Source organism: Dasypus novemcinctus, chromosome 21, assembly GCF_030445035.2.
Source record: "Dasypus novemcinctus isolate mDasNov1 chromosome 21, mDasNov1.1.hap2, whole genome shotgun sequence".
Lineage (NCBI taxonomy): Eukaryota > Metazoa > Chordata > Mammalia > Cingulata > Dasypodidae > Dasypus > Dasypus novemcinctus.
The window spans coordinates 19,978,650-19,989,378 of record NC_080693.1 but is presented as its reverse complement, the minus strand read 5'-3'; the positions used below and the strand labels follow the sequence as shown (position 1 = coordinate 19,989,378).

At 52.2% G+C, this 10,729-nt stretch overlaps 1 long non-coding RNA gene across 1 annotated transcript; it reads right to left on the bottom strand.

The window, feature by feature from the left end:
- Positions 1–2,209: 2,209 nt before the first annotated feature.
- On the bottom strand, positions 2,210–6,821 carry LOC139437129 (uncharacterized). The gene is made up of 2 exons (XR_011646781.1): positions 3,790–6,821; positions 2,210–2,485 (listed from the first exon to the last, which is right to left on the bottom strand). It is a non-coding gene; the product is annotated as an uncharacterized lncRNA (long non-coding RNA).
- Between the last annotated feature and the right edge of the window lie 3,908 nt (positions 6,822–10,729).

The window sequence follows — 10,729 nt, the reverse complement described above, 5'->3', positions numbered from 1 at the left end:
AGGAGTGGTCCTCCAACGCGCGCCCCGGGCACCGACTCCCCGCCTCCGGGGCGCGCCCGGCCAATCAGCGAGCCGCGAACCGGGATGCCCCGCCTAACGCGAGGCTGTGTGTCCAATAGAGAGGAGCCTTGCCCCTCAGTATTTGTCAACTGGCGGCGGCCATAGAGAGGAGGATGCTAGAGCATCCAAGTCGGCCCCGCCCCTCGCCCCTTTCCGATTATCCCCCGTGTCAATTTTTTTCCACGCCCGGGGGGCGGGACTTCCGGAGCCTAGTACTGAACAAAGCAGAGACACTCCGTGGTTTTTAGAGTTTTTAGTAGCTTTGGCAAGTCCGTTCTCCAACCATGAAGAGCTGTCCCCTTAGGCAAATCAATCCTTAAGCGCTTTAGTCTGTTCTTCAATACTTGATATGGTGGTTGTGAAGATTAAGTGCAAGGAGAGAAATTATACAGAGCTAATGCATAGGTGCTTTAGCAGATTTATTTCCTTTGTATTACATAGGATTACGCATTTCAAAAGATTGTTCTTTCTGTTGGGGAAAATTAAAACGGGTTCAAAAGGGCCTGGTCATTTACAAGCCGAGTGATCTTGACCTCTCTGAGTTTCGGTTTCCTAATCTGCAGGGTTTGGAGAATTCAATACATTGACAGTGCATTGAACGGCCGGTCCGGAAGAAACAATAAGTGGTAGCAAAAGCAAAAGAGCAACCTACTGTATTTAAACAAGATGCTAAGGCTAAAGAAACACTGGTCAGGGACATCACTTAAATGGGGAACATTATTTACCTGAAAGTTCCAGTCAAATATGAAATTGATTCTATGGAAAACTACCACCCACTGTGTAGAAACATGTTTTTTGCTTGAAGTACACTCCCAGTTAGGGTCAGGAGAAGCCTGCAGATCTACCACGTTACACCTTTCGAGAGCTTAAGCACTGAAAAGATTGTGATACTACCTTCCCAATATGTATTCAAAATTAAAACAAGGTTAACTAGTTAAATAAATATTAGGATGTGCAACAAAATTCTGATTTTTTTCCCATGATGAATACTTAAATACCACATCCCCCCCCCAAAAAAAAAAATTTTGTTTCCCCTATTTTACCAGTGCCTTAGGCTCACGTCTATCAGGTATTCCCAAACACCTTAATAACTTTAAAATATAGGAAGACTCACTTCTGGTCATTTACTTAATATAAAATCTTAAGAGCTGGATAAAGAAACAAGGGAAGGCTAGGGTGGTGTCAGGTTTTCTCTAGGTAGGTCCAGTATGCCTCTTTCACTGATGCCTTGAGCAATATCTGGTATATGAAAAGAACTTCTCCAATCCAAAATTATACTAGAATATAAATTACACAAGGAGAGAGGGTTGTCAGATCTAGCTTACCCCATTTTTGTAAATAGTTTTATTGGAACACACCCATACCCTTGTACTGCCTATGTACTGTGTACATGCCTATGTACTACAAACACATGTATGCCTGTGTACTGCGTATGCTGCTTCCATTAGACAACAGCAGAATCGAGTAGTTGTAACAGAGACCACATGGCCTAGAAATCCTGAATTATTTACTCTCTGGCCCTTTACTAAAATTGTTGACCCTTGGTCTATGCTATGAATTAATTTTTTAAAATATATCTCATAATTATTTTGGGAATAGCAAAATTATGTTGCATCATTGTTGATATTAAAAAAAAGTATCTTTAGGGAAGTGGATGTGACTCGAGTAACTGAACTCCTGTCTACCACATGAGAGGTCTGTGGTTCAATTCCCAGTGCCTCCTAAAGAAGACAGCGGACTGGCGCAACAAAATGATGCAACAAGAGACACAAGAAGAAAAAACATAATGAGAGACTCAACAAGGCAGGGGACAGAGGTGGCTTAAGTGATTAGAGTCCTCCCTATCACATCTGAGGCCCCAGGTTCAGTTCCTGGTGCCTCCTAAAGACACAGCACATAGCAAGTTCAAACAATGAGGGGGTGGGGAGAAATGAATAAATAAAATCTTTGTTTTTTTAAAGTACCTTCAGGGGAACAGATGTGGCTCAGTGACTGAGCACCTGCTTCCCACATGCAAGGTCTTGGGTTCAATCCCTGGTAACCCCTAAAAAAAAAGAAAAGTATCTTTATGTTTTCAAGTATAGCAGCTTTTGAACCATGCTGAATCAGTCAGGGTCCTCCAGAGATATACAACACACACACATGCACATACATGTTCCAGGATTTATTCGTAAGGAACTGGCTCATGCGACTGAGGGAGCTGGAAAGTCTGAATTCCACAGGGCAGGCGGGAACCTGGGAATTCCTGTAAGAGTGATGTTGAAGTCCTGAATTCGAATTCCTTTGGCTGGAAGCTCAGGAAGAGTGGAAGGAGCAGTCTTGAGGCAGAATTCCTTCTTATTCAGCTCATTGGATGAGGCCCTCCTACATTACCTTGGGTAAACTCCTGTACTTAAACCCAAGTGGTTTCCAACGCTAATCCCATCTACAAAACATCAACAGCACAATCTAGGCCAGCATCTGACCAAACTGGACACCATAAATGAGCCACACTGACACACAGAATTAACCATCGCAGCTAGTACATTCTTACATACACCTGGAGGAAGGGAGGGAGAAAGGAGGGGAGGGGAGGGAAAAAAAGAAAGGGGTCCAGCTTGCTTGGACTCAGCCCCTGCAGCTTGCCGCAGGCCTCCCGGACCTTACCCACCTCTATAACCTCAGAATCAAGCAAGTGCCCGAGGCCTGGTGGGAGCTCGGTAAATGCTTGCTGACTGCAAGGAGGGCTCTGCCCCTTCTAACCGCGGGTCCCCCGGCCCCCTTTGATTCAAGGCACTTGTTCCTTCTGTGCCCCCTCCCTTAGACGCAGAGCGGAGACCCTTAGGGTGCTTCTCTTAAGGCGATCGCAGGCTGTAGCTCTAACGAGAGTCCCAGTGGGGTTTCTGCCACGCTCGGGCCCTGGCCTGAAGCAGAGGCGCAGGCGGGCGCACCGCGCTGCGCACGTGGCGGAAACCCGCCGCTCCGCGGAAGCAAAGCCAAGCGCCCCCCCCTCCCCTTCCAGGGCGCACGGCGTCGCTTTTCTCACGTGGCGCTTGGCACTAGGCTAGGGCCGTTCAGTCTAGATTCTCCGTGCAAGTTCTAGGTTCATCCCACATCCTCGATGAAACATTTTCTTCTGACTTCGAAAATCTGCCTTCACGGAGCCCTGCGTCCAATTCTCCTCGGGCAGAGTTAGGGAACGAGGCGACAGGGTTTTCAGTCACCCCGAAACCGGCCCAGAGAGTGCATTGCGCACCGCTCCCACTAGGGGGCGCAGGAGGCCACAGCCAGGGGAAATGCTGGGCATGGAGGCTGTTTTTTCATTATACAGCTAATTTTAGGGCTTATTTTTAATCACTTTGCACCAAGTGATGCCAAAAAGAAAAAGGCACTGTTTTCTTGCCTTGGAAGAACTTACAGAGTGGCGGGAGGCTGGCAAACGTAAAGGCATAGTATTTCCCCCCTTACCAGTTTATCATTAAAAATTTCAAATATACAATGAACTACAATCTACCCCCTACCTAGATTTTACCATTACCACTTACTCTCCTTACTTTATCACAGATGTATCCTCAGTGCATCCCTCTACCCATCCTACCATCCGTGTTAAATTTTTGTATGCATTTCAATGATAGCTAGGCATGTCATTTTGACTTATTTTCTTCTTCGGGTGATTCCGTCCCCCCCATTCCAGCTCGACCCCCAGCTCATACACACCTACAAGCTGATAATGAGGACTGTGTGTAATACCTCAGGGGAGGGATGTGGTGGAAAACGGGAGCCAAAATTAGCCCGCTGGTCTTTCCTTGCTTTCATTTCGTAGGCTTCAGCAGCTTGGGGGAAGAGAGGAGCCATTGGCAAACGTCGCTGTGGAAAGAAGGAGGGAGAAAGGATTCCCCAAGAAACCAGGAGCAGGTTCTCTGGGGGTGGGGAAGGAGTGAGAGCCAAGGCAAACGTGGGCGGAAGGGCAGGGGAACTCCGAGGACTCCGAGACTCCAGGGGCAATGGCTGCCTGGGATGCGGGGCAGAAGGGACCCAGGGAGCTTCCCAGCAACACGATGAGCTCCTTGGACTTCTCTGGACCCATGACTGAGGACGGGAGGGGCCCCCGTTGCCTCGGTCATCTGTGGCTCCCTCTATATCCCTTCCCGAAGCCGTCTGACTTTCACTCAGCTTCTCAGGGGCTCCGGGCTTCCGGGTGAAAGGCCAGCCTGCCTCCGCTGGGGCACACCTTACCTGAAGCGACACCTGGCAGAGCTCTTACCTGTCGCGGGGCCACGCCCACCAGGCCGCAGACCAGGACCAAGAACCTGTCCAACCTGGGGACCCAAGTCAGTCCACCACACAGAGCATACAGCATGACCAGGGTGTTGGAAAAAAAAAAAATTAATAGGTGCTTTCTAGGATGGCAGAGAGAGCACAGGTTCTCCGGCCAGAGTGGACAGCGTGGAGAGAGGAAAGAGAGAAGTCCATCCAGGGCCCGCGCGTAGCAGTGCGCTGGGTGCTGTGGACCCCAGGGCGTTCTCAGACTTCATCCACTCCCGCGGGTGGAAACCTGTTGTCAGTAGAACCTTTTGATTGGTGCACTTCAGTCAAGGCATGGCCCAGGGTGGCTCTTAATCCTCTTACTGGGAGTCCTTTATAAGAGAATGAAACTCAGGGAAGAGAAAGAGAAAGCCACGGAATCAAGAAGCTGGAAGCAACAAAACATGGAAGAGAAGGGAGAGACCAGCAGAGGGTCCCATGCGCCTCGCCAGGGGACAGAGGAGCCCGGCATCACCGGCAGCCAGTCTTGCGAAGATGTATCGTTTTGGTGATGCCTTGACGTTGTCACAGCCTCAGAACTGTAAGCGTCTGAGCTAATGCCTCCCTACTGTAAAGTCAACCCATTTCTGGTATTTTGCTCTCAGCAGCCTTGCAGCCTAGAATGGATGCTCTTCCAGGAATGTACCGTGCATTAAATATCCCATCCTCACGGAGATCCTGGGAGGCACAGCCTGTCATATCCCCATTTCACAGATGAGAAACTGAGGCCTAGAGGAGTTACCTTGCCCAAGATTACAAAGCTGGCCAGCCGGGGAATTAGAACGCAAGACCAGGCAGTTAGGTTCTTGCTACCTCACCACCTTGCCCCTCATGTGTTTTGCTATTTGTGCAGAGTAAAAGGAAGGCAAAGGAGGCCCAGGGCTCGTGGTTATCAAACATCAGACCATGAAAGACCTTGGAGTTTTAACTTTATCCTGCAGGCCAGGATTTTTCAGAGATTCTCAGATCCTTGAGGGTTTATTGATTTATTTGGGGTTGGGGTGTTAGAATTCTAAAGGCATTCTTTAGGTTAGCACTTCCCTTTGAAGGTATCCAAAATAATTAATACAATTAATGTAGGCCTCCGGGAGGCCCTTTTGAAAACCTCAGTGCCTACATTTGCATGCATAGTTGGGTGCCAGGTTATTGCCTAAGGGATCAGGATTTAACTTTTATTTCTTTTTTAAATTTTTATATTTTTAAAGAGGTTTTAGATTACAGAAAAGTTACATCGAAAGTATAAGGAATTCCCATACCCCAGCCCCCCCCATCTTCCCTTATTAATAACCTCTTACAGTTGTGTAGTACATTTGTCACAGCTGATGAATAAATATTGAAGCACTGCTACTAACCTCGTTCTACAGCTTACATTCCAACGCCCTAATAATGCCCTGTGTTCCACCTTTTACTGACCCTCTCCCCTCAGAACCTCTCGTAACCACTCCATTACAATGGTACATGTTCTTCCATTGCTGTAATATTAGTAGTTTACTTTGTCCATGGTTGCATCCCCCCGTTATACTATTTAACTCCAACTGGAGTTGGCAGATTATATTCCCGAGGCCCTTGCTGTCTGTATTTTTCCCATGTAAGGGGGTTCCTCAGGTTCCTCAGACTTGAGAAGCACCACTGCAGGGTGCTGTGGGGGGTGGGTGGGCGCAGGAGGTTGGGCCCTGGGGTCTCTGCTGCTTTCAGATGTCCTGTGTGGTCGCCGCTCATGGACGCCGGGCACGGGAGCTGTCCCCAGGGGGGGCCCACGGGCTGGAGCGGGGAGGGACAGCCAGGGGCCGCGGGCTTGGGGGCCAGCGTGCTCTGGCTGGAGCAGCCAGGGAACCTGGAGCAAGTTCCCTGGGCCTGGCTGCCCGGAGGGTGGCAAGGCTGAAAGGCGCTGGGGGAGCTGCGGAGCAGACCCTCGGTAAGGGCTGCTGCCCCTCTCGGTCTCCTGCCCCCTCCCTCTCCTCTCTCTTCCTTTCTTCCTCTCTGTCCCTTTTTCTCTTTTCCTCTCTCTACTCCCTTACTCTCCCTCCCTCTCCTTTCTCTCTCCCCCTTGTCCTCTCTCCTCTCCCCCCTCCTTCCCTCTGTCCCTCTTTCTCTTTCTGTCTCACCCCCCCTTCCTCTCTCCCTACTCCTTGTCTCTCTCCCCTCCCTCCCCATCCTATCCTTCTCTATCCGGCTACCCTCCCCCCTCTGATCTCTATCCTTCTCTATCCATCTCCCCATCTCTGTCTCAATCCTATCCTTCTCTATCTCTATCCGTCTCCACCCATCTGCCCCCCTCCCCCTTCCCCTCTTCCTCACTCACTCCCTGCACGGGCTGAGACTCTCCTCTTTCCGGCAGTAGCCTCACCAACTTGCCACCGCTCCCTGGGTCGCATTTCCCTCTGGCCTGAGCCCTCCTTAGCGACAAGGGAAGAGAGTGTGGATTTCACTCCAGAGCCACAGCAGGTCCACAAGGGCGCTCAGCCCGCCGTGAAGGAGCGGCTTTCCCTGGAAGGGCGCGCGGGGAGGCGCTGAGCCCGCGGCCCTGGGGCCTTGCCCGGGGGCGTGCGCAGGCCGCCGCGGGCCGCGGGTTTGGACGCGGAGCCCCCGAGCGCGCAGCGGTGAGGGCGGCGGGCGGCGGAGGCGCCGCGGGGACCCGGGGTAACGCCAGGCCGCGCCGGACGGCGGCGCGAGCGCGGCGCAGCCTCCCCCGGGAGAGGAAAGGGCAGGGCCGCGCAGGCTCAGCGGGAAACGGGGAGTTCCGGGAGCCTCGGGTTAAACGGGGGCAGCAGGGCATGCGCGTGCGCGGGGCTCGCGGCTGAGGCCGGGGCTGGCGGCGTCCGGGGGGAGTACAGCGGGCACGCGGTGAGCTCCCCTGGGAAGCGGCGTCTCCCGAGGGGGAGAAGGCGCAGCCCCGGGCCTCCCCGCGCGCCCGCCGCCTCCAGCCCCGGACACCCGGCAGGGCCCGCGGAGCCCGTCCAGACGCCGGGAGAGGCCCGCGAGCTGCGCGGCGCCCGGGGCGCGGGCCCCCTCGGGACACTCGGGAGGGGAGGGGCGCCAGCCCCCGGAGGCTGCCGCGCAGAGCCCCGCGACCCGCGGGCTGGCCTGGAGCGTGTTTACGCGGGGCCGAAGCTCTCAGGGGCAGGGCCTGAAGCCCAGCTCAGGGCACCCGGGAGGTGCTTGCTCACCCAGGGCAGCGGCGCCACCTCCCTGCCCTCCTCCCCCTCCGCCTCCTGGGGTCCCGCAGCCCCTCGCTCCTGGCGCAGGGCTCGTTCCTTTCTGGACTTCCTGTGCCAGGCTCAGCTGTTCTGCTCCCTTCCCAAGGTCAGCTGCACACTCTTGGGTGAACAGGCTGTTCTGTCCCCGGGGCCCCAGCCGCTGGAACCTTCCCCTTTCTGTCACACGACAGGATCAAAAATGACACAGCTCTGTCTTCCTGTGTGTCTCAGTGCGTGTCCGTTTATATCAGACCCAGCAAGGAGACAGGAACCCAAGTTGCGTTACACCTTACTGTGTAGCCCAATCAAGAGCCCTAAATGGATCTTCTCAGGTAATCTTAACCAAAGGCCCCTCAAAGGAATTTAATGTCTTTGTGTTGTTGTTGTTGTTTTTTTATCCCCCCCCCCCCCCCCCCCGTGGCTTTTTGCGTGTTGTCTGCTCTCTGTGTCCATTTGCTGCGCACTCTTCTGTGTTTTTGCTGGTCTCCCTTCTTTGTTGTGTCACCTTGCTGAGTCAGCGATCCGTGGTGCTGGCAGCTGGTGGCTCTCCACAGCGTGCGGGCAAGCCTGCCTTCACAAGGAGGCCCTGGGATGTGAACCCAGGGCTTCCCATATGGTGGACGGGAGCCCAGCTGATGGAGCCACAGCTGCTTTCCCCCTCAAAGGAATTTAACACAATCAAAGGATATCACAACCAGAGGAAGAGATTAGTTTACAAATGTAATTATTTTTCTTTTGGGAGTTCATGAAATAATGTCAAGCTGCCACAGAGAGTTTCCACTAAGAGGGCAAACTTAATCCATCAAACGTGGCCGAGAAGTCAGGGATGCTCAGACCAGAGAAAAGACATCCTCTGCCCACAGTCTACACAGTCCATGGTCTGATCATAGCACCCTTTTCCCCCTGGCCAGACACTACCTCAGAATCCTTCTTAACACAGTGTTTCCAGAGGCCACTGCTCATAGATTAAAGATGGTGTGTACACTCCATCGACTTGAAGCTCCGGATATGGTCCAATCTCTACATTATAAAGATAAAGAACCCAAGTCCTGGAGAGCTTGTTACTCTCGGGAGAGTTCATCGGCAGAAACCCAATGCTGTGACTTCCACTCTGGCCATGGAGTGGCGGGGAGGTGGGGGAGGACACATATACGAGGAATCTGTAAGTTTTTTGTGAAAGCATTAGCTCAGACTGGTTAATTTTAAGAAACCGAGGGAAAAGTGGTCTTCTCTGGTGACAGGAGAAGGGTGGAAAGGGGCAGAGGGCAGGTGCCAGCCTCCCCCCGCCCCCCCCCCCCCCCCCCCCCCCCCCCGCCGAAGCTCCCTCCACCCGCAGTTGGGAACTTGGCTGTGGAGATGCTGGGGAGTGACTCAGGGCCCTAACGAGACGCGTTCACGGCCTCAGCCCAGTCCTGTGCATTTACTTGCATATGAGATGAAGCCACGTTAGATTGGGCCCACCCAGTCTACCGTGGCACAGAGACACACAGACAGAGAGACGGCCACATGACGGAGGCAGCTCGAGCTTTGCCGTGGCCTGCTGGCCCCTGTCAGCAGCCAGGGGAGAGACATGGGGTGGATTCTGCCCTTCAAGAGAAAGCATGGCCCTGCCTGCCAACACCTTGATTTTGGACTAAAAGCCTCCAGAACCCCGAGACAATACATTTCTTTTGTTTACGACAACCAGTCTGTGGTACTTTGTTATAGCAGCCCTGGCAAACTAAAACTGGGATTATAAAGGCATCAGCAAATTTAGGGTCCTAAGAAAACAATAGGGGAGTGGGTGTAGCTCAGTGGCTGAGTGCCTGCTTCCCATGTACAAGGTCCCAGGCTCATTCTCCAGAACCTACTAAACAAATAAGCTAACAAACAAAAGCTATAACTGCTGCAATTTATTGAGCATTTACTACATAGCGGAAACTCATCTAAGGGCTTTTTGTTGATGATCTCACTTGGAATCACCCTGGGCCCTCTCTGGTCACACACAACATGCAGCTGTACCCGGCTCGGGGTACAGTTACCTGCCCAGGGCTCTAACCAGGAAGTGGGCACAGGCCCTTTTCTCTGAGAGCCACCAATATTTCTAACCCCCTCATGTGTCCCCGAGCTTTGTCTTCTTTATCCCCCCTAGGGGCTTAACTTCTAGAAACCAAAGGCTGGAGGACTGCTTGGCTCTTTGCTTTCTGTTCTTTGCTACCCTCATCCATTAGGCTTTGTACATGGAGAGGACCCTGTGGCTAGGATGGCAGAAGACAAAGGGAAGAATTCCTGGGAGGGGATGGCAGTTAATATTGTAGAGATATTTTCCCACCTCATTTGTGACAGTCAATGGTGTCACCGCATCACCTTCTCTTGGCCCCATGTTGATCTTCGCTCCATCTGCATGCCCTAATGTTGTGAAGGAGAGGAAGATATGTTCAGAGGATTGCAAGGACCTGGCTGTTATTGACTGAAGACCAACTCTACAGGCTCCTGTTTTGTAAGAAAGCAAGCTCAGGCAAGAGTTTCTTGGCTGCAGCTTTCTGCTCCTATTCTCTCCCCATCTCTCTCCTCCTTGCCCTCCCCCCACCTCCTCTCTCTCAGAACAGGACTGGTAGCAGCCCCTCTGCTCTGCAGCTCAGCTGGCAGAATGTCTGGACAGCAGCCAGTGGCCTGGGTTCAATCTCATGATAAGTCATCAATTTCTTTCTCACCCAAAACATCTGGTTTAGGATCCCTGAGTTATGAGCTAATATTGAATATAAAAGTTTATAGCATCACATATATAATCCTGCTGATTGGAAACATCAAGAAAAGTAATTGACTGGAGGGGACACGGTGTGACCAGCTGGTCGAACATCTGGATGGGATCCAAGGGGCCTGAATTGAATTCCCACTTCATCCATTCTTTCCCGGCCAGCGATCTTTAAAGATTTCTGACTTGACTCTTTGGGTACTCTTTCCTCCCAGTGCTTTCTATACAGTCATGTGCGTCTGTGTTTCAGCTAACTGAGGAAGGCTAAAATAAAATATGTGTGTATTCGTTGGCCTGCAGTCACTCATCTGACATTTGAATTTCACTATTTTCCTAGCCCTGTTGTGTTACCAATGGTGTCCACTTGGTGGCGGTGTTCACCCAGTTTTCCCCGCACTGGGTCCACGGCAGCCCGGCTGCCCCTTCAGCCATGTGGCTGGCAGCTGAGCTCCCA